Source organism: Tympanuchus pallidicinctus, unplaced genomic scaffold (genome assembly GCF_026119805.1).
Source record: "Tympanuchus pallidicinctus isolate F22 unplaced genomic scaffold, pur_lepc_1.0 scaffold28, whole genome shotgun sequence".
Taxonomy (NCBI): Eukaryota; Metazoa; Chordata; class Aves; order Galliformes; family Phasianidae; genus Tympanuchus; species Tympanuchus pallidicinctus.
This window is the reverse complement of record NW_026294745.1, coordinates 6,142,958-6,161,955: the sequence shown is the minus strand read 5'-3', so window position 1 is coordinate 6,161,955 and position 18,998 is coordinate 6,142,958. Positions and strand designations below refer to the sequence as shown.

Here is an 18,998-nt window from a genome sequence, read left to right as displayed (position 1 = left end):
GGATTGTTTCATGGATACCAATCAGAGGGTAGATTTCTTTCTAGAAAATGCATGCAGCACAATAGTTTGAAGTCACTTTCTTTAGCCTGTTTGTAAGCAATCCTACAGGAAAACCAAGTGAAAGTAGGCTCTTGGATGTTAGGTCTTTTATTTAACTTGGTAAATCTCTGACCTGTTTAGTCATAAAACATTAAGCACCACACTTCTCTGGGTCACTGGTTGCAAATACAGTACCTGTTTTTGCTGGATAATGTAGAGAATAGAATCCATTTCACAAAGGCATGGTTCCATGAAGCAGCATATCCAGTTTTAAGCTACAAACCTGCAGACATTCAGCAACCACACGGCACGAAGTACAGAGCCAGTACAAACTTTCTTTTTCTGGTCCAAATATTTCAGAACACTTTCAAAGAGTAATTTTGCCCCAGCAGATTTCACGCTTGACCAGGTACCGTCTGCCTTCCTGAAGCCAGCATAAACACCATTTCATATCTTTCTGCCAAATCACCAGAAATAGGATCCTTTCATTGCATTGATTCAGTCTCAAAGGGCAAGGAATTGCCATGTGAAAGAGCAACAACTCATTTTCCTTAAACTAAAGGAAGTAAATGCTGTGCTCAGAACTTACTAGATAGAATAACAGTGGTGAGGGTATGCCCAAACATGAAAGCAAGAAGGCAGAGTGAAAGACTAACCTGAAGTAAATGACCAGGAGGAATAAATTAAGCATAATTCAGTTTCTACAGACAAAAGAGCAATACTTTGCAAAAACAAATTCCAAATAAACTGCTTCTCAGACCTTACGGTGAGATTTGTCTTGAGCGCGGCTCTCCTGCTGCTGCTGCTCTGGTTGAGGGAGCTCTAATTTGACCCTTACGTGACAATCTCCACCAATGAATAGCAATGAGGAATTCACAAAGAAGCCTATTTCAGTATAGTTCTCTCATAGGCACAGACAGACACGCTGTGTTGGCATCAAAAGAAACAAAAAAGCTGGTCAGGGCTTTTTTTTAATTGTTAGGACAGAAGCAGTCTGTGAGACAAGGCTTCCACTAGGGAGAAGGCAAGAGGAGAGGAAATGCAGAACTAAGAAGGAACTTTGGATCTTAAAAAGCACAGCAATGAACGCTACAGCTTGCCAGTTCTATCACTGCAGAAAAATGTCTGCATAAAATATTTGAGCACTACATCAGTGCGAGATTTCATCCAGACATCCAGCAGGAATCATTTCACAGAAACAAACTGCAGAGTTACAGAACAAACTACACTCTGGGCTTGGCAACACGCACAGAACCACATACACATACATCACCGCATGCACTGTGCTCTTCTAGGAGCTACATAGAGGTTCTACACAGCTTTTAAGTAGTACTTAAATATATATAAGTATATATATATTTAAGCACATGTATGTATATACTTACATACACTAAAATATATAAATGTTGTATTATGTTATAGATAGTATATCATATATACTAATATATATTTAAATATATGGAAATGGAGGATACATATATAAAAACTATACTAATTCAAAGCACTTCTTGCATCATCACACCTGTACTTAATCCCACGCAGAAAGAAGTGCACTGAACAAAGTCCTCCCAGAACAGATACAAACCTGCTGGCAAAGGTGCATTTTGGATCACAAGCTCCACAAGCTCAGTTTGCAAGAACAAAGCTAATTCTACAATTGTACCAATGCCTACCACTGTCAGCAGAAATCTGCACTGAGACTTCCACCTTAATGTGCCACTTACATACAGACCTTCTAGCTCATCTCTCCTGATTCACCTGTGCACATTTAAATGACACCAACCAGGGTCTTTCTATGGACTTGGAAAATGACTCCTCACTTCATAGCAACACATTACATCAAATTCTTCTGGATTTTCTTCTAAAATCCCATGCAGTGTTTTCAGGGCTTGATGATGCAGCAGGCCCACATAGCTTTAATTATACTGTCATTCTGTCTCTCTAGTAAGATACACTTCTATTGCTACAGCATGCTCCCAAAGGGAGAGAAAAATAAATTAGAGAAATGCAAAACACCTCTATAACTACATGCATATAATAGCATAAATAATTCAGAAGAGCATTATACAAAAATCACCCTTGTAAAGATATTTCAATACGAAGGAAAAGTTTTAGCTTATGAGTAGTTCTACCCCAAAGTTCCATTTCATTCTGAAATTTATCATTTATAGACCAGAAGAGCATGACAGCGCCTTGCTGAAGCACAGCCCTTGCTCCTCCAGCCCTAAGAACTTGTCTGCACCAAGTAAGCTTAATTCTTCAATCACAGAGCATTCGTTATGCCACACTTCCCCTGAAGATCAGCGTTGGTGTTAATTAAGCATAAAATAGCACAGCAAAGTGGTGCTGTGTTCGCTCACTGAGTGTCCACCCTAAGTTTAATGGAGTATGCGATGCACTGTGAGTTCACACTGTGCACTGCAAGTTCTCTGCACAAATGCCTCCTCCCCCCACATTTTCACATGAGCATTTAGGTGAAGCAGTTTTTTTAAAATCACACACATATCAAAAGATGGGACAATGCAGAGATGGCTGCATTCAGACTTTGGTACAAGTCTGCAGAACATGAATGTGACAGCTCAAATCCCCTGCTATTGTTCCACCTCACTGAGTGCTAATTCCACCAAACTCAGTCAGGACCACGAAAACACAGGCATCATTCGTTTTTTTCATTGCCATCATTAAAAGAATCACTGGTTTGCAGAACTTAATTTCCATTTATCTACTTTACATTTGGGAGCATTTGGGAAACAGCACTTTATTCCCCCATATCAAGAAGCCAACCCTGTAACACAAATAGCATATCTGCTACTTCTCAAAGCTCTGACTCATTTTCTTCGTGGCTTGAAATTCTGCAAGTACAATTGCTACTGGCCTGATTAGTTCACAGGCCAATCACTTTAACACCCTATAGCACATGCCAACGCATCCTAAAACAGCTGCATGTCATTGATTTTTCAAAGGTCTCCCCCACTGAAATCAATAAGCAGCTCTACTTAAAAAATGGATTGCACTTTGTGGCCCCTTTCTGATTCATGTATATTCAGGTTTCAAAGTATTCTCACAGCTGCTGTTGGCAGAAGCTATAGCTATGAGCTGCAGCTCTGCCCTGACCGCAGCCCAACTCCCACTGCCGTGGCGTTTGCCCGGCCCTCCACACTGAACCAACCTGCACCTGTCTGCATCAACTTTAACCTAGCAGAAAGCTCCACCAGAAAGCAGGAAATTTCAGTAGAAGATTGCCATTTTATAAGTACTGCCTTCCACACAGCCAGAACAAAACTCTCCAGCAGTGCAGCTTACATGAATGCAAGATTCCAGGTGTTGCAGTAACTACCAGTGCACTAGCACTGCTACCTGCACTTGACAACATTGACAGACCTGGTCCATCTTATTTTCAACAGAAAGACTTCCTTACCATGCTGTACTGCCTTGCTGGGCTATACTGCAAGCAATGCCACTAAAAATCAATAGGTCTATTGTCAGAACAGGGCTATTTCAAGGAAGAAGAGGTATCTAAATCAAAAGCAGCGCATTTCGTAACTTCACTCTCCAGTCCTTACTTTAGCATTTTAAGGCTTGCCTCCACTCATGCAAAGTCATGTTTGGCCATAGGTAAGTCAATCACATGAACAAACTGCAACTACATTATGAATTTTATTTATTTATTTTTTTTTTTAAACACAGAATACTTAAAAGATTTCACTATACAATACAACCCTACCCTCATTTTTCCTGGCCTCCAGGTGTACTTTGGTAAAAGTGCTACCATTATGAGAGAAAGGCTACAGAAAGCAACACAACCCAGAGCGTCTGCATGCTGCCTACAGCTGAGAACTGCCATGTTTACAGCCCCTGCATCTCCATCTTCTGAAGTGCAAGAACAGAGGCAGCGCTAGGCAGCATCTCCCGTAGCCAGACCAGTTCTCCTCACCGATAAAATGGAACAACTGAAATACTACAGTAAGGCTGGAAAATCCTACAGATGGTTGTGACCATCATTTCACAGAGGATATTGTTGTGGTATCTTCTAACACAGACAAAATAACAAAATGGCAAAGCAACAACCATCAGGGCGGCTCTGCGGTTCAGCTGAACAGCAGCCTGCTTTCTCTCTCCCAAGTGCTCCAGCAGCAGTGGCAGCAGGCAGCTGACACCGGGAAACGGCCCCTCATTGCAGTTGGGAGGAAAAAATCAAACGTGACCCCACAAAGCGGTGAGCACTTAAAGCTCAGCAACAGATGTGCCAAATGACTTATCCCAAGCAGGAGCAGTTAACTGATGTTATAAATAGTGCTCTGAATTAAAAAAAAAAAAAAGGCCAAAGCCACAAAAACCGCTCCCAAACAGATAAGTCTTACATCCAAAGCACACTGTGCAGCTTCACTTAGGAACTATTTTCCTTTAAAACACGGGCTTGGGTGTTCTACATGCAGATTAACAGAGATAATTTGATTTCAGGCTACTGAGAGATTTCCTTCCTTTCATGTTTCAGAACAGGGCTGCAAGCAGCTAAATGAGATCTGTAGATTACAGTAGAAGAAAGGCTAATAGAACTGCACAGCTACATTCCTGGGTAATAACCAATGTTCAGTAATACAGGGCTCCAGTCTCAAGGTTTATGAAGACATTTCCCATTAGTGCTTTTAAGATTAACGCAAATAAATGCATCAAAAGGAAACAGATCTTTTAACCCACCTGAATCAAACACTTAGCATTTTACTCCAATAAACAATCTGTCATTGCTAGGGAACAAAATAATCACAACTCATATTTAAAGCAAGCATCTTTCCTGTGGTTTTCCTATGGCGTTCAGGAGGAAAACAAAGAGCAAACCTCTCCCGCCTTCCTTCTGAACATGCACCTTGGTGGGCTGTGCGGCTTCTGCGCCACCCAGAAGGAAACTGAAGATATTGGTACAGACAGGAAGGATCAAGTGGCAACATTCATGCTTAATTCTTGAAGCCACTACATCAAATGAATTTTATTAGCTGCTTACCAATCAATCCTACTGCATTACTCACTCATTAATGAGGTATTTCAACCTCTTTAAAACCAGCCAGATTTAGACCCCAGATTGCTTTAGATCAGGACCAGTATCAATGAAAAGGAGATTAAAGCAATATGAAGAGGGATGGAACAGAATGAGGCCCGCTAGCTCTAATTCTCTCCAGTAACATCTGTCTTATTCTAAATCAAGTGGTTTTTTTTCCTACCAAGCTGAATGTGGAAGCCTGAGGCACAATGTGAAACCTACTCAGAGCAGAACTATAAATCTGCTTTCTGCAGTCGTATGTGCAGATAAAGATGGCTCAGATAGACCCTCTGCTGTCTCAGCATCTGTAAATTTAAAATGCAATCGAGTTCGTTTTACCCTCATAAGTTTAGGATGAAATGCAAGTTTGTCATGGTTAACACCACAGCTGTTGTAGAGCTACAAGACAGGCATGCATCTGAGAACTGATAAATAATATCTGAACAAAATAGAAGTACTGAGCTCATCTTGTGTCATGAACGGTCATTCAGTTAATGCATAAACATTTAAGGGCAGGAAAAACAGATACATTTTAATGACAGTCTCAAAGAAACTCACCGTTCCATATGGTGGATTTTGGCAAGTAAGATCTCTAACACTGCCAGCAAAACAGCTGTTGTTACACATTGCAAAACATCCCCTCCAGAGCCTTGCTGTCTGAGGGCAGAAACAATGCCATCAGAACTGCCCATTTACTCCTCTGCATTCAGGTGCAAGGCATTGTTTCATCTTCAGAGTAGGAATCTTGTGTCACCCAGAAGTACTTTCTGTGCTATCAGCCAAGCATGTTGTCTTCTTCAGGGTTACACTAGCAGCCAAAATAGCCTTCAGAGAATAATGTTCAGCACATGACTTGTTCGTATCACTGGGTAAATCAAGAAGCCATAGTAACCCAATTGACTGTGCACATTCTAGTGTTCTGTACTCATGTAGTGCTTTCACTTGCATGGAATAGAAGTGCATAGTGTTTGTTACATTCATCTGTTTATCAATAAAGATTTTTGACACCACTGCAAGTAACAATTTAATTTCACATTAAATTCAAATTAAGATTTGACTATTTACCATACAAGTTTTACTTTAAGAAAAACACATTTGTTTCTAACTACCAACATTTGAACATCTCAAGTTTTCCCTGACAGGCCTGTCTCCCAGCTCACTTTCAGAAAAACTTCAGCTACTATTTGACAGTATCCCACATCACTAAGAAAAAACACAAGTGTGTGCTTCTTCCAGTAGTGGCCCAGAAGACAGAGCCAAGCAATTTGTTATCAGTCAGCAGCCCCACAGCTGCCAGCACAGTGCAGAGGTGCTGGATGTCTCTCTTCAGCTTTGCTCAAAGGCTGCAGAGTCACCACAACCTTGCTATCACCAACTAAACTGAACCTCAAGGGGTTTCCCTCTTTCCTGTCTATAAGACCTGCTCCAAATTTACCTCAACATAAGACTTTACATAGACTCCATTTAGACTACTACTATTGTGCTGATGCTCCTCTAGAATCTGCAGTTCAGAACAACAAAAGGAAACTTCATGCTTTTGCTGTTGGCATCCAAGCAAAATGAAAATGAGTTTCTGAGACAAAGAGAAGATTAAAGGTAATGTAATATCTATTTCCCAGAAGATGAATTCAAGGCTCACAAGACAACCCTAATTACAGACATATCCTAGTTTTCTAAACACTTAGATTCCAAACACCTTTATCACTAGATTATATTCCATCACAGCAAAGAAGAACCAGAGAGCCTTAAAACCAATCAGTCACAGGAAGAAGTGGTACAGATAACTTCCTCAGTGGCATGCTGAATAAGGAGAGATTTTCTTTCTGTTCTCTAATTCATGACAAGAAATCCAGCAGTTACAACTGAACACTCTGGTACCAGACATGGAAAAAATACTGATAGCAGAGGCAGTAGAAATCTGTGCATTCGATTATTTTCTAAAATAGCAGAAACAGTTGTGCACCTTGGCCTCAAAGCCTTTCAAGTGCTGCACTTGAAGGTCCTTCTGTTTGTGGCCTGGTGGCACATAGAGTTTAGGTACCACGTTTTTAATACTTGCCATCCTACCACTATTTGAAAATCAATTTTAGTTGGCCTTCAATATTCTACAAACTGATGCATTTCCAAGAGGTGTAAAAACAAAACAAAAAACAAAGCGTAATATCTTAACATACACAGAAACAAAGCAACAAACTACTTAAGAGACACCTGGTAAGCAACTGAAGAAACAATACCTTTTACAGTGTTCTTCTCTTGCAGAGGCTTTACAACAGGAATTCTGCCTTGATTTGATGATAATTCTGTCAGAGAAACAAAGAAAGGAAAAAAGACATTAAATCTGGGGAAAATGGAAAGAGGATTATATTTACACAACAAATACTGTTCCCATTGTAAAGGGGAAACCTGTTAGTTTTGTCTTTACTTGATTTCTATTCCCTGAGTCATGCAGGCATGCAAGACTCCTGTGTTACTTCAGGCATCTGTCCCACCATCACCTGAGACCCTCAGAGATCCCACACAACTGGAGTACAGAAAGTAAGCTCGACAGGAAACATTCTTTGGCTAAGGAGCCCTTCCAACCCTCTTGATTTCTGTCCCGGTAGCAAATTCCATGTATCAAATAATTCCAAACATAGATCTTAAATCAAAGAACATTTAATTTGCCACTGATTCATAGCAAAAAATGTTTCCTCCATTAGCACACATCACAGCATTTTCAGTCATTCAGGCCTAAATGCCATCTAGTTGACTCTAAAAATGTCAACTGTGGACACAAATACATCCCATACTGCTTGACATTTCCTACTGCTAGAAGATACAATATGAGAAATCAGGACAGGAAGAAATTCACCAGAAAGAACTCAACACTCTAAGACTTTTTTTTAAGTTTGAGCTTCAGATGCACCCTCTGGACAGGCAAAGAATGGCAAACTGCACAGGTTGCTCCCTGCCATACAGTTTGCACAAAACCACCCATGAAAGGCATTCTCTGCTCCTGAGCAGATTCCTCTCCTGTGCACAGACACAATTAAACTGCTACATGTGAGGCAAGTAGAAGAGATGAGAGACATGACAGTGTGACGCGGCCGGACAAGCAGGCTACTTCTCAGTTCAGTCGGACACTGCTTTGTAAGCAGGTATTGCAACACCTTGCCAGCAGAAGCCTCTATCTTCAGATCCTTCTGTCCAGTGAGCTTCTCTCTGGCTTTTCTGGCACTGTAATAACTAATATGTGGTTGACATGGGTTACGTGGGAATAGAACAACTACCTGCAGAATCATTGCTCCCACCCTCACTGCACTCAAACAGCCCAGAATGTAATATTTCCCTTACTTACACTAATAATTATGCAGGCAGCACAATTTTGATTAACAACAGAATTACACAGATGGAAGTGAGGCCAGCGGAAAAGAACTCACTTGGTCTAAAGAGAAGTCTGTCAGTGTCTTGTCTGTATTGACTACCAGCAGCCCATGCCTCCAGCTGTGTGTTTGCCTCAGCAAGGACTTTGTCACAGATAAATCACTGGGAGCACAGGCAGAGTTGAGCTGTATTCCTCACGCTGTATTCTACCCCTGTTGTGAACTGCTTCTCTTAAACACCACAAGGGAACGAGCAGAAGGAATTTCCTACGGAATCTCCTTCTCCCTTCACCTTCCATTCTCCTTCGCCAAATTGCTGTTCCGTTTCTCTGGGAAAAGCAGACAATTGTGACAACACAGCTCTGTGTTCAAAGCAGTCGCCAGACAGGAGCCATCAGGTGCCTCCACTGCACGGCTCTGTGCGGGCACAGCGTCTGTCACAACTGCATCGCTGCGTACCACACACCCGTGGGAAGCACGAGCTCCGCACTGAAGGATGTGGTACAAACACAGCTACCACACCATGCTTAACAGCAGTGAAACTGAGCACTCAGTCTACGACATTCCACCAAGAGATGAACGACCAGCTGTTTGATATTCCAATATTTGCCTTCAATTATCTTTAGAAATTCATTTTGAAAAGCATTTTCTGTGTCACATATGCACTTGGAGTTCCTTTATAAACTCCTACTCATTCTTAATTATAATGTAAATCAGTGGATCGACATCAAACAAGCAACCATTAACAAAATCAGCTGATAAAAACACAAAGTTCGGACAGCAGTGGCAAAACGCCCAGAACATCAGAAAAAGCCTCCTAACAGCTCAGTCAACATGGATAGACACACAGACCTTTCAAAATAGATGCTCTGGGTAATAACAGTTACTGCCAGTAAGTGGTATATAAGTACTACAAAAGAGATAAAAAGCCCACGTACCACTACAGACATGTCACAGATCTGATCCGCGGCTTTTCTAAATGTCAGAACTGAAGACACACCACAAGCCAGGAAATGCCACTGAAGTCATTACATGCAGAACAGTCAAATTATTTGTTAGGATAACGATGGCTGAGCTAACTTCAGCAACCTACATGCACCTATCACCTGCAGTTTGAATGCGCCACGTCTTTATCGACAAAGAAAACTTGACAAATGCAGAATAGAAGGCAACAGGGGACCATTACAAGGTAGTATGAGAAGAGCAAGTGGCCCTTACGCTAACCCTCTGCTGAAGGAAATGCACATTAGTGTTTATAAGCAGCCCAGACAGCATTTCCTGTAAGACCAGGATTACCTACTGAACATCAAAGTTACATTAAAACTGCCAATTCTGCATACAGATCTATGAAGGGCAGCATTTCCAAGATTTGCTTTCCATCACATTGTACAGATTAGCAAACAAGAGATTTGCAAAATCCACCAGGTAGCCACGAATTATACGTTGCTATGGGTATTTAAAGTTCACAATCCTCCTATCAAGATTCTGCTGACAGCAGCTCATACCACTACTAGGCATCCAGGAGCTGAAGGACAGGTAGGTGTGCACAATTTCATTATGATTACAAGAACCAGAAGCACTCTGCAGCCAACATCAGATGTCTCTGGGTCCATCAGGCATCCTTCTAGCAGCTGAGCAGTGCTGCTCCGGCTGCCAGTGGCTAAAACATCTCCCAGGCTGGCAACTGAGCCAGCAAGGTCTCAGTTCTGAACTAAGGAAGTTACCAGATATTCTGTCAACAGAGATTCAGGTTTTTCCCCAATTTCCAGGAAAAGAAAAAGCAGCTAAAAGGTGATCTTAACTCCCAGAAATGCGTGTCTCCACATTCACAAAAAGATTATGCTACTACCTATAATTTCATGTTAGCTGGTGCACGCTAAGCACATTTGTTAACATATCTTGTTCCCCGGTGCCTTCAGTTCAATAGGTTTAGGAATGGTGGAGTCATAACAGTTTGTTGGGTATTACCTTGGTTTTAAACACTAAAGAAGGGTTCTGGCTCTTACTTTAAAAAGGCTAAGGGGTAACAGCAGGAGGAATCTGGTTATCGGCACTACTTGAGCAGAGTTACTTGCTTTGCTGTACTATTTCCATTTTTATGACTGCTCTCATCTCTTTTCACGTACTGCTTTCCCTCTGCCAACATAGAAAAATTTACTATGATCCTGCTGTAAAGAAATGGAAGCGATTTCCTAATGCTCACACAGTTTTATATTTATCATTAAGGTCAGTGAAAGGAGATCAAGCTAAATCACATTCCTAAAGCGCTGGCAATCCTTGAGAACGGTTTTTCTAAGAAATGTTGCTTTTTCTAAGAAATACTGTGGTGTGGAATGCTAGAGAAAACTCAGACAAGAAACATCCAGGGAAAGCACAAGCCAGTAGAAAAGAAGGAGAGGAAGGAGAAGGCAGACTGACCACTGGAAATTTGGTACCATAAAGCAGTTAATCTAGTTCAGTGACAGCTTGACCTTAGAGTCCCAAATAATGCATTCTGTTAAAAGTGGAGCCATAAACAAGAGATGGAAGATGTCTCTGAAAGGTCACTAACCCACTAAATACAGTGGCAGCAAAATGGAAGAGTATGGCACACACTAGAAAACCTCGCGATGAAACGTGCTGACACCAAATAAATTGGAGTGGGAAGAGCGCAAGAACAGGCAGAAAAAGGCACTTGGGAGATGAACACTTCCAGGGTAAACAGCAGCAGTAGTGCCAAGTGCAAACCGGCTGTGTAAGCACTGCCAAAACGTCTTCGGAGCTACGACCAGGAGTGTCAGTAAGCGCCTGAATAATTACGTTTCTCCCTCTCAGGATACCTGTCTTGTGGCTGCTGTGATAGCTTGCTCACAGAAATATTAGAAGGCATGGAAGTAATAACAGACATCTGAAATTAATGTTTTTGATACATGATTTAGAGACTGCAGGGAACTTTTTTGTTCCTTGGCAGAGGGAAAATAAGGAGAAAAACATACACAGAAGCAGGGAAACAAGGAGAGTAAGGTCAGAAGAAGGCAAACACTATGTCTAAAATGACAATGAAATACATAATATGTATTTAATGTAATTAATACATCATTAATATAGAAATTAACAGATGAACAATTTGCAAAAACATGAATCATGCTGCTGGTTTTACTCCCAAAACAAAGAGAAATGAAGTAAGAACAGAAGCCAGAGGGACAAACGAACACATTATGCATTTTAAAACACGGATGCACAATGCACTTGAGCTTCCTGAGCTCAGATGCCATCAAGATGCTGAGACTTGCAGAACCCTTTTGTCAAAGCACACCGCTCACAGTTCAAACTCGCCCTCCACTCACCAGAACGCAGGCAGAAAGGAGAGCAAGACAGCACAGGTAGCCACAAAGCAGAAGAAAAGCTGGCAGGTCTCATTCTAGCTCTGCCAGCCTGGACAGCCTTCTCCTAACAAACCGCAAATGTGATAAAACTGAGGAACAGGCATGACTGTCAAAAATACAAAAGCAATAGCTCTACCACACGAGTCTTATCTGCATCTTAAATGTTTATAGTCTTCAGATTTCAGAGAGAGTATGGCTGCACATCTGCTGTTAGTCTGAATGCACGCCTTGTGAAGTAAGTGACTGCAGACACTACAGAGCCACAGCAGCTCAGGGGGAATTCAGACGCCAGCTCCCAGTCTGCCTCCATCACTGGAAGGCTGTGGCAGACCAGCACTGCTCAGATGCTAGATTGCTCCTCTCTAATTATATTATTCCTTCTGAATGATTCAGTGACATCTCTAGTTTCTGTGGCATTAAAAAAGCAGTGAAAAAGCCGAGGCCAATATTCTAGACTCAGAAATCCTCAGCTTGACTCGTTAATTATTAGAAAATAATACATGTCCTGAAGGTACCTTGAAAATAAGCACGATATTTTGATTTCCAGCCACAACAGCACCACACAGGTTGTAGGTGTTTCTCAGATGTGAAAACACATAGACATTAAACAGATCTACAGACACTGTAAGGGAGATGATACCGTATCAGCCCTGCAACGTTGCACACAAATCTATTTGTCTGTAACTGTAGAATTATTGTAATGAAAGAACAATGTTTTGCTTGCTACCAGAAAGAGATTATCATCCTTAGTAGGCAGACAGAACTTCACACAGCTGCTGAGCACTAAGCTGCCCATACGATGTTAATAGAGCTCCATGACAAAACCCAACCAGCTGCCGTTCCCTCCAGCCCTCCTGTGGCTCTTACTCACCAGCCCTCAGAAAGGCAGACAGCTTTTTCCATCTGTCCAAACACCAAGAGCCTCCATCCTCCACTGAAATTATGTTATTAACAAAGTTCAACGGATAGCACTGGAGTTTGAACACTGTTGTCCATAAATTTTGGAAAAGCTATAGCTTTGTGCTGCGCATTTTCTTGAAGCTGTTCCATGCATAATCTTAGTATTACAAAACCTAGCAATCTTCCCAACTGCCAACCACACACAAGTTCCACACAAAGGCAATGAGGAACCAGATCATCCATCTGGTTCTGCACAACTTCAGGATAGATGTTAATAAAAAGAAATCAAAAATCCCATGAAAGCTTAAACTGTTAACAGATTAAAAGCTCGCATTCAGGAGGAATCAAAACCTAGGGCTAAGGCCAGAATCAACCTAAACAGCACTCCACTGCATTCACTGGTGTTGAGACCTGTAAATCGCACTGTCTTTGCTGGTACAATTCACAGTCGCATCCTTTTATTAAAGTTGCTGAAGAATACCACTGAGCTTTCCTTAGGTCTCTGTGGTTTACACTTCTGAAGGGCAGCTTTTAATGGTGTGTCAATCATAAGCTCCATCCAATTGTCACGGAAACACTCACTCCAATGAAGAGTCTAATGACTGACTTGGCTGCAGGAACACAAGTTTTATTGCTGTAATTTAGCAAAACTGCCTGGTTTGCATATATTATGCTGAATGGAATCACAGCAATGGCCATGCTGCTGGACACTGTGCTCTGCCAAGACTTTTAATGGATTTAATTTTTTTGTAAAAAAACAATCATATATTATTCTCACTGTATCTAAGAGAGCATGACATCACAGGGCACACTTCACTCTGTAACACTCCTATGGCTTTTGTCTGTTTCTTTCCAGCATAGTTTCTACCCATAGTCATGACTAGGCAGGTTAATCGAATTAATTGAGAATTTAAGGCATAAGCAGGACCATTCAGGCTTAATGCACTGCTTTGACAAGTGCTGCAGATTCTTGTAGTAGCACTGTGATAACCCAATGTTTGAGAGGTGATGTTCAAAGACAGTCACAAAGGTTTGGCCATGACTGCTTTCCCAAATCAAGGAACACCCATACTTGGCTCCCATCACCCAAAAATCCTAAAACAGAAGCAGCAGAACTTTTTTTAAGCATCCAATCACCAGAACGAACTCACCATTAACATCACAACACCAATGCTTTGTATTTGAGCAGCTTTTTCAACTACAATGTATCTGACAAGGTAAAGGGAAGTTACCACCAGAAATCATAACAGTCAAATGCAAAATACACAGCAAAACATGGAATTGAAAAAATATATATATTTCTTTACTTTGATACCCATGTTCCTATTCTTCAAGCCTCAGATATACTCCTAAGAGCCAAAGTAGCTTAAAAGAAAATTGAAAACTTTTCATTAAAATTCAAAACCCGTAGATAAAAGAATGTATCAATGATTTCCTGCACACACAAGTGGATGCATTCCCACACCTTCACAGTAATTTCCAAAGTCCTGTGGAAACGGACCAGCTGCAGTAGCAGCCTGCTGCAGGCCCTCGGCACACTGTGTCAACTACCAGAAGGTTTCAACTTCATTCCTTGAGTAACAGTTGCAGCCAAACACACAGGCTTACATCAATAACCATACTTCAAATTATAACAGGAAAGATGAAACCTTGCATAATTTAGAAGAGAAAGATTTTATGCCACATCTACATACCTTTACATTCAGCTACATTTTAATGTACATAATATTCTTTTTAATTTATACATTAATGTAAAGGAGCAAGATTGCATCAACTCATTCTGCTGAGAAATTAAGACAATGTTAACCGGTTGTAAAAGAATTAGACTGCAGAAACTATAGAGGCAAACTCTATAGGAAAACTGCAACTCTAAGCAACAGACTAAGATTGTGTCCCAAAGCAATGTAACACAGCAGCACACAATGAGATTGAACACTGTCCAGTAAAGGAACAGGCACGGGCAGGTGGTTATTTGGGGAGGGCTGTATGTGCCTCCACTGTTTGTCCCCACAGCCACATACAGGTAATGCTTGAGGTCAAACACCCACATACAGAACCAAGTGCAGAGGTGAGAATGGGTAGGATGAAATACGGTCAGTCTTACTCGGTTAGAGAATGGGAAATTAGGGTGAAATAGAAGCAACCACAACTGCCAAGCTGTACCCAAATCTGTGGGACTTTCAAGAAATCACAGCGAAATGGAAATAAACTAATTTTAGCAGGCTGAGGAATACTTCTTCCTTGCCTATGGAAGAATGCCCTCAGTTGGAAATGCAATCATTTTATGTTTCCATTTAATTAGAGAGCAGGTGATTGAATCAAACAGTGTAAACTGCACAGTGTTCATCTTGAATAATATCTGGTAATATAAGTTACCCAGTCATAACCTTGAGATCTCATTCCCCCACCACAGTTCTGAGCCTTTACATCCACTGTAACATTCTGAAGTGTCCACCTGGTTCCTCCTGCACATAAAACTGCTCTTCTGAGTCCAACTGAGAAGGAAATCAGACCATTAGAAACCCTCTTCATACAGAAACACATGAACAAAGCTGAAAATGTCACTAATACTGTGTTTTCCTTTCCATTTATTATATCAATTTACTCAGAATCACTCACGATAGGCAGCTCTCTGACTTAAATTTTCCCATTCTCTTAATACAGGCTGCCCAGGAACACAGGTACTACACTGCAGGCTCTTGTTACACAGAAAAATTCCCATTTGTATGAAATTCATGCATAAGCATATAAACTGTGACAACATTTACCTTGAAGAAGAAGCTGTGATAGCGAGTTCCATTAAAGAAAAGGACTGACACAGAACTGTGCTCTGTATTCACACCACCAGACCACAGGAGGAAAGGGAACTGCCGCACCAGCGCTGCTGCCCTCGGGCCACAGCTTGGAGGGCATGAAATTTCATGCTACGGCATCTAAAAATATGTGGAAATTGGAACAAACTCAACTTCAGCGTAGAAGACTGGCCTGAACTATTCCAGCTATTCTAGTACCCTAGACTGCTACGTTAACAGTAGCCAGTACCAAACACTAAGGAAAAACACACAAAACTACAGTGCTACTTTGTTGGGATAACGTTACACACAGAGGGAACGCAGGCTCCTATCCTGAATAACAAATCTAGACGTTCTGCTGCAGTGGTGGCACACATCCACAGCCCAAATGCTACACAACAGCACACCAACTGTTATCTGAACTCCATGCAATTGCAGTTCGCAGTGAAATCCTCAAATGTTGAATCTTTCCATCCACAGATCTTTCCTGAAAGGGAAGGCAGAGCATTATAGAATCCACAGCAGACTGTAAATTACAAAACATGGGAATGCTTCTGAACACTTCTGAGTCCTGAAGGCATTAATTTTCTGCATATTTCCTTTACGACGAGATATGAGGTTTCTCACTGAGAAACTGGCAAAGTGTCTTTGGATTCATCCTTCCTCCGTTCCACAACACTGAGCCAAGAGCTCTCATTTTTTCCTTTATAATCTTCTCAGTATTGTCAATAAGCTTCCATGACAATGTGAGAAGCACAGAGATTGGGAAGATTTTGGGACATACAGTATTTTTAAATAAGCCTAAACCACACAGTCCTACATTTTAACTTGATGCAATCTAAAACTGATTTTTATTTTTGTTTTTTACAACCTAAGACAGTCCTTGTCTTTACTGTATTTTGCACTTCAGATGCACCTCCTAAAACTGTCTGTTTTTCCTATAACCATTTGTTTTGGAAGTCCTCCAGGATACGCTGCCATCATCCACAAACATCTCTTAAGATTTTCATAAGGCACTACAATCCAAGTCCTAAACATAAGCCCAACTGCTGCACACTTCACTGTGGGTAAAATTAATCCAACTCTCCTGCAGCAGTACCTCACTATGGTGAGCTGAGTGAGTCCTGCTCTGTAAATGTAGGAGGATTGAGCTTAATTACACTGGCAGATTACACTTGGATCTCAACATTCACAAAAACTTCATAATATAAAGCATTCAATGATAAACTCATCTTTAAAATCTAAACACAGTTCTGGTTCATGACTAGGCATGAGGAGAGCCTATCCATATGAGGGGTTCATACCTATTTTGATAAAGTGATGGAGGATTAGAAAAACAAAAAGTCACATATTTTGTATATTAAATCACCTGTTTTGTATATACAAATACACATATAATATGTTCGTTATCTCTAAAATTGAGATAGAGAATGCAGTTCTCCCTGCGTTATTGGGTTGTGCTCTGAAGACATAAAAACCAGAAGTACTATTTAGCCACTAGAATTGTCTGGTAGGGAATGAGCCACTGCTAAAGAAAGGCACTGGAAGCAGAACTGCACTTGTTTGGATTGGTTACTGGACAGATTTAACTGACACGCCAGCAGGCCGCTTTGCTGAACTCACTGTGTGTACTCCGGTTCTACTCGCAGATGAATCAGTGATGTTCAAATCTTGTTACCTGCCCCTGTAGCTTCAAAATATCTCACTGTGCAAATTATTATTTTATCCCTTTTGATTTAGTAGGCTAGCTGTGCTGTCTCTTCACGAAAATATTGTGCACTTTTTCTTTTTTTAAGCATTTCAGGATAGCTTATAATTAAGAGTCATTTCCTAATACGCCTGTACCTGCCAAGCCGTTAACCCCACACAAGGTAAATGAATCGGACCTGCCAGGAAGCCTGTTAAAACAGAGGAGGATGAAAATTAAACTCTTGCAGCAAATCTTAAGGCTTCCCTTCTATGGCAGTCACGTCACATTTTCTGGGCAAACTGCCACGAGGAACGTTAGCCCTCAGGATCAAACATCTTACGTTAGACTGACACACACCTCGATCTTCCTCCGAGCCAATGCCCAGGACGGCCCAGCCCCAGCTCCCCGAGCGCCGGGCTGCAGGCAGCAGAGCCTCGGCTCCTTCGGATGAGCCGTGCCCCCTCCTGGCAGACGCCAGCACTGTTCCGGCACGGCTGGTGCGCGCCCGGATGAGGAAAACCCAGCCTTTTTGCTATCAGTACCGGCACACGTCACTGCAGTGCTTCTATTACAACTGGTTCATTAAGCATTCGTGTACCATTAGCCTTCCTTGACGCTATAGCAAATACACCGAATACACACACACCAAATAACCCCGCATTTTTATTGCGGGTCTGGCCTTATAGGACAGACAGAGCATTTAAGACAGCGAGAAAGTCATCACAATACCCAATAGTAACCAAGGAAGGAGAGTGGGGGAACGTAGAATATAAAGCCTTGTCTCAGCTCCGATACTTTTAATTAACAACGGGTTCACAGACCTCCCCTCGTGGAGCTGTGAGTTCTCCCGCTCTCAACTCAGTACCGTTTAGCTAAATGGAAAGACTTCTCCATGAAATTCATGCTACATTTCTTCACTAAGTCCTGCCACTCACAAGCAGACCCTAAAAGCAAAAGGACAGAAAAGCTGCTGTTAACATCAAACAGCACAGGTTTGTTGGTCAGTGCCTTGAAGTAGGTTCTACCAGCAGCCTGATACTCCGAGGTGGAGCTGCTTTGGAGCCACCTGCTCTGAGCGCTGGGCTTCGAGTGCCAGCAGAACTGCCCTGCTGCTCTCCAACCTTACAGCTGCAGCAGATTTAAAGAAACTGCCTGAAAAATATTTATGACTGTGTATTTTTCCCCTCAGTAGCTGTCATTGCATTTCTGCTTCCTCAAGTATTCTTGGGCAAAAAGTTTGACCAAGCAAATGTTTACGAAACAAATAAGTCTGGGGAAAAAAGACAAAATGTTTGTAACAGCAAATATTCAATCATTAATAAATTATATTTGATACATGGAACTTACGCCCCACGTACGTTATGTCAAACCCAGACCATCTTGAATTCCAAATATTAAAATAATATATTGTGCCTATGGAATAAAAAGACCCTTAGAAAAGGAGAACCGATGACGACAAGACAGTGTCACTTGATATTAGAAGTGCCATTGCTGCTAACATCTGAAGCACAGAGATCAAACTGCCATGCGAAGCGCTGGACTTTGAGACAACAGCATGAAGATGTTTCCTAGAAGAAATGAATGAATTTCATTTTTTGAATTTCTGTCATAGGACAGAGGCCTTTGTGCCTCCTCTTCTCATCACACTGGTGGATAAATGTGATTCATTGCTGAAAACAGTGCAAGCCTACTCTAATCTGATAAGGAAATCTAAGAATTAGCAACGCTGTATGATTCAGGAAGTAAGAGTCCAATAGGAAAAAAACTGCCTGGATTAACCAGGAAGGAATGGCTTCTTGGCTTCTAAGATTTCTG

At 41.4% G+C, this 18,998-nt stretch overlaps 2 protein-coding genes across 11 annotated transcripts in view; one reads left to right on the top strand and one right to left on the bottom strand.

Moving 5' to 3' along the window:
* Nucleotides 1–18,998, top strand: part of RANBP1 (RAN binding protein 1) — a 251,354-nt gene that overhangs the window by 128,844 nt on the left and 103,512 nt on the right. The gene's annotated exons all lie outside the window — the stretch shown is intronic.
* ARVCF (ARVCF delta catenin family member) overlaps nt 1–18,998 on the bottom strand; it is a 215,063-nt gene that overhangs the window by 144,258 nt on the left and 51,807 nt on the right. For all 10 annotated transcript variants that reach the window (XM_052690950.1, XM_052690955.1, XM_052690947.1 and 7 more), the window contains one exon: nt 7,309–7,374. The gene's annotated coding sequence lies outside the window, so the exon portion shown is untranslated. The remainder of the gene's footprint in view (nt 1–7,308; nt 7,375–18,998) is intronic.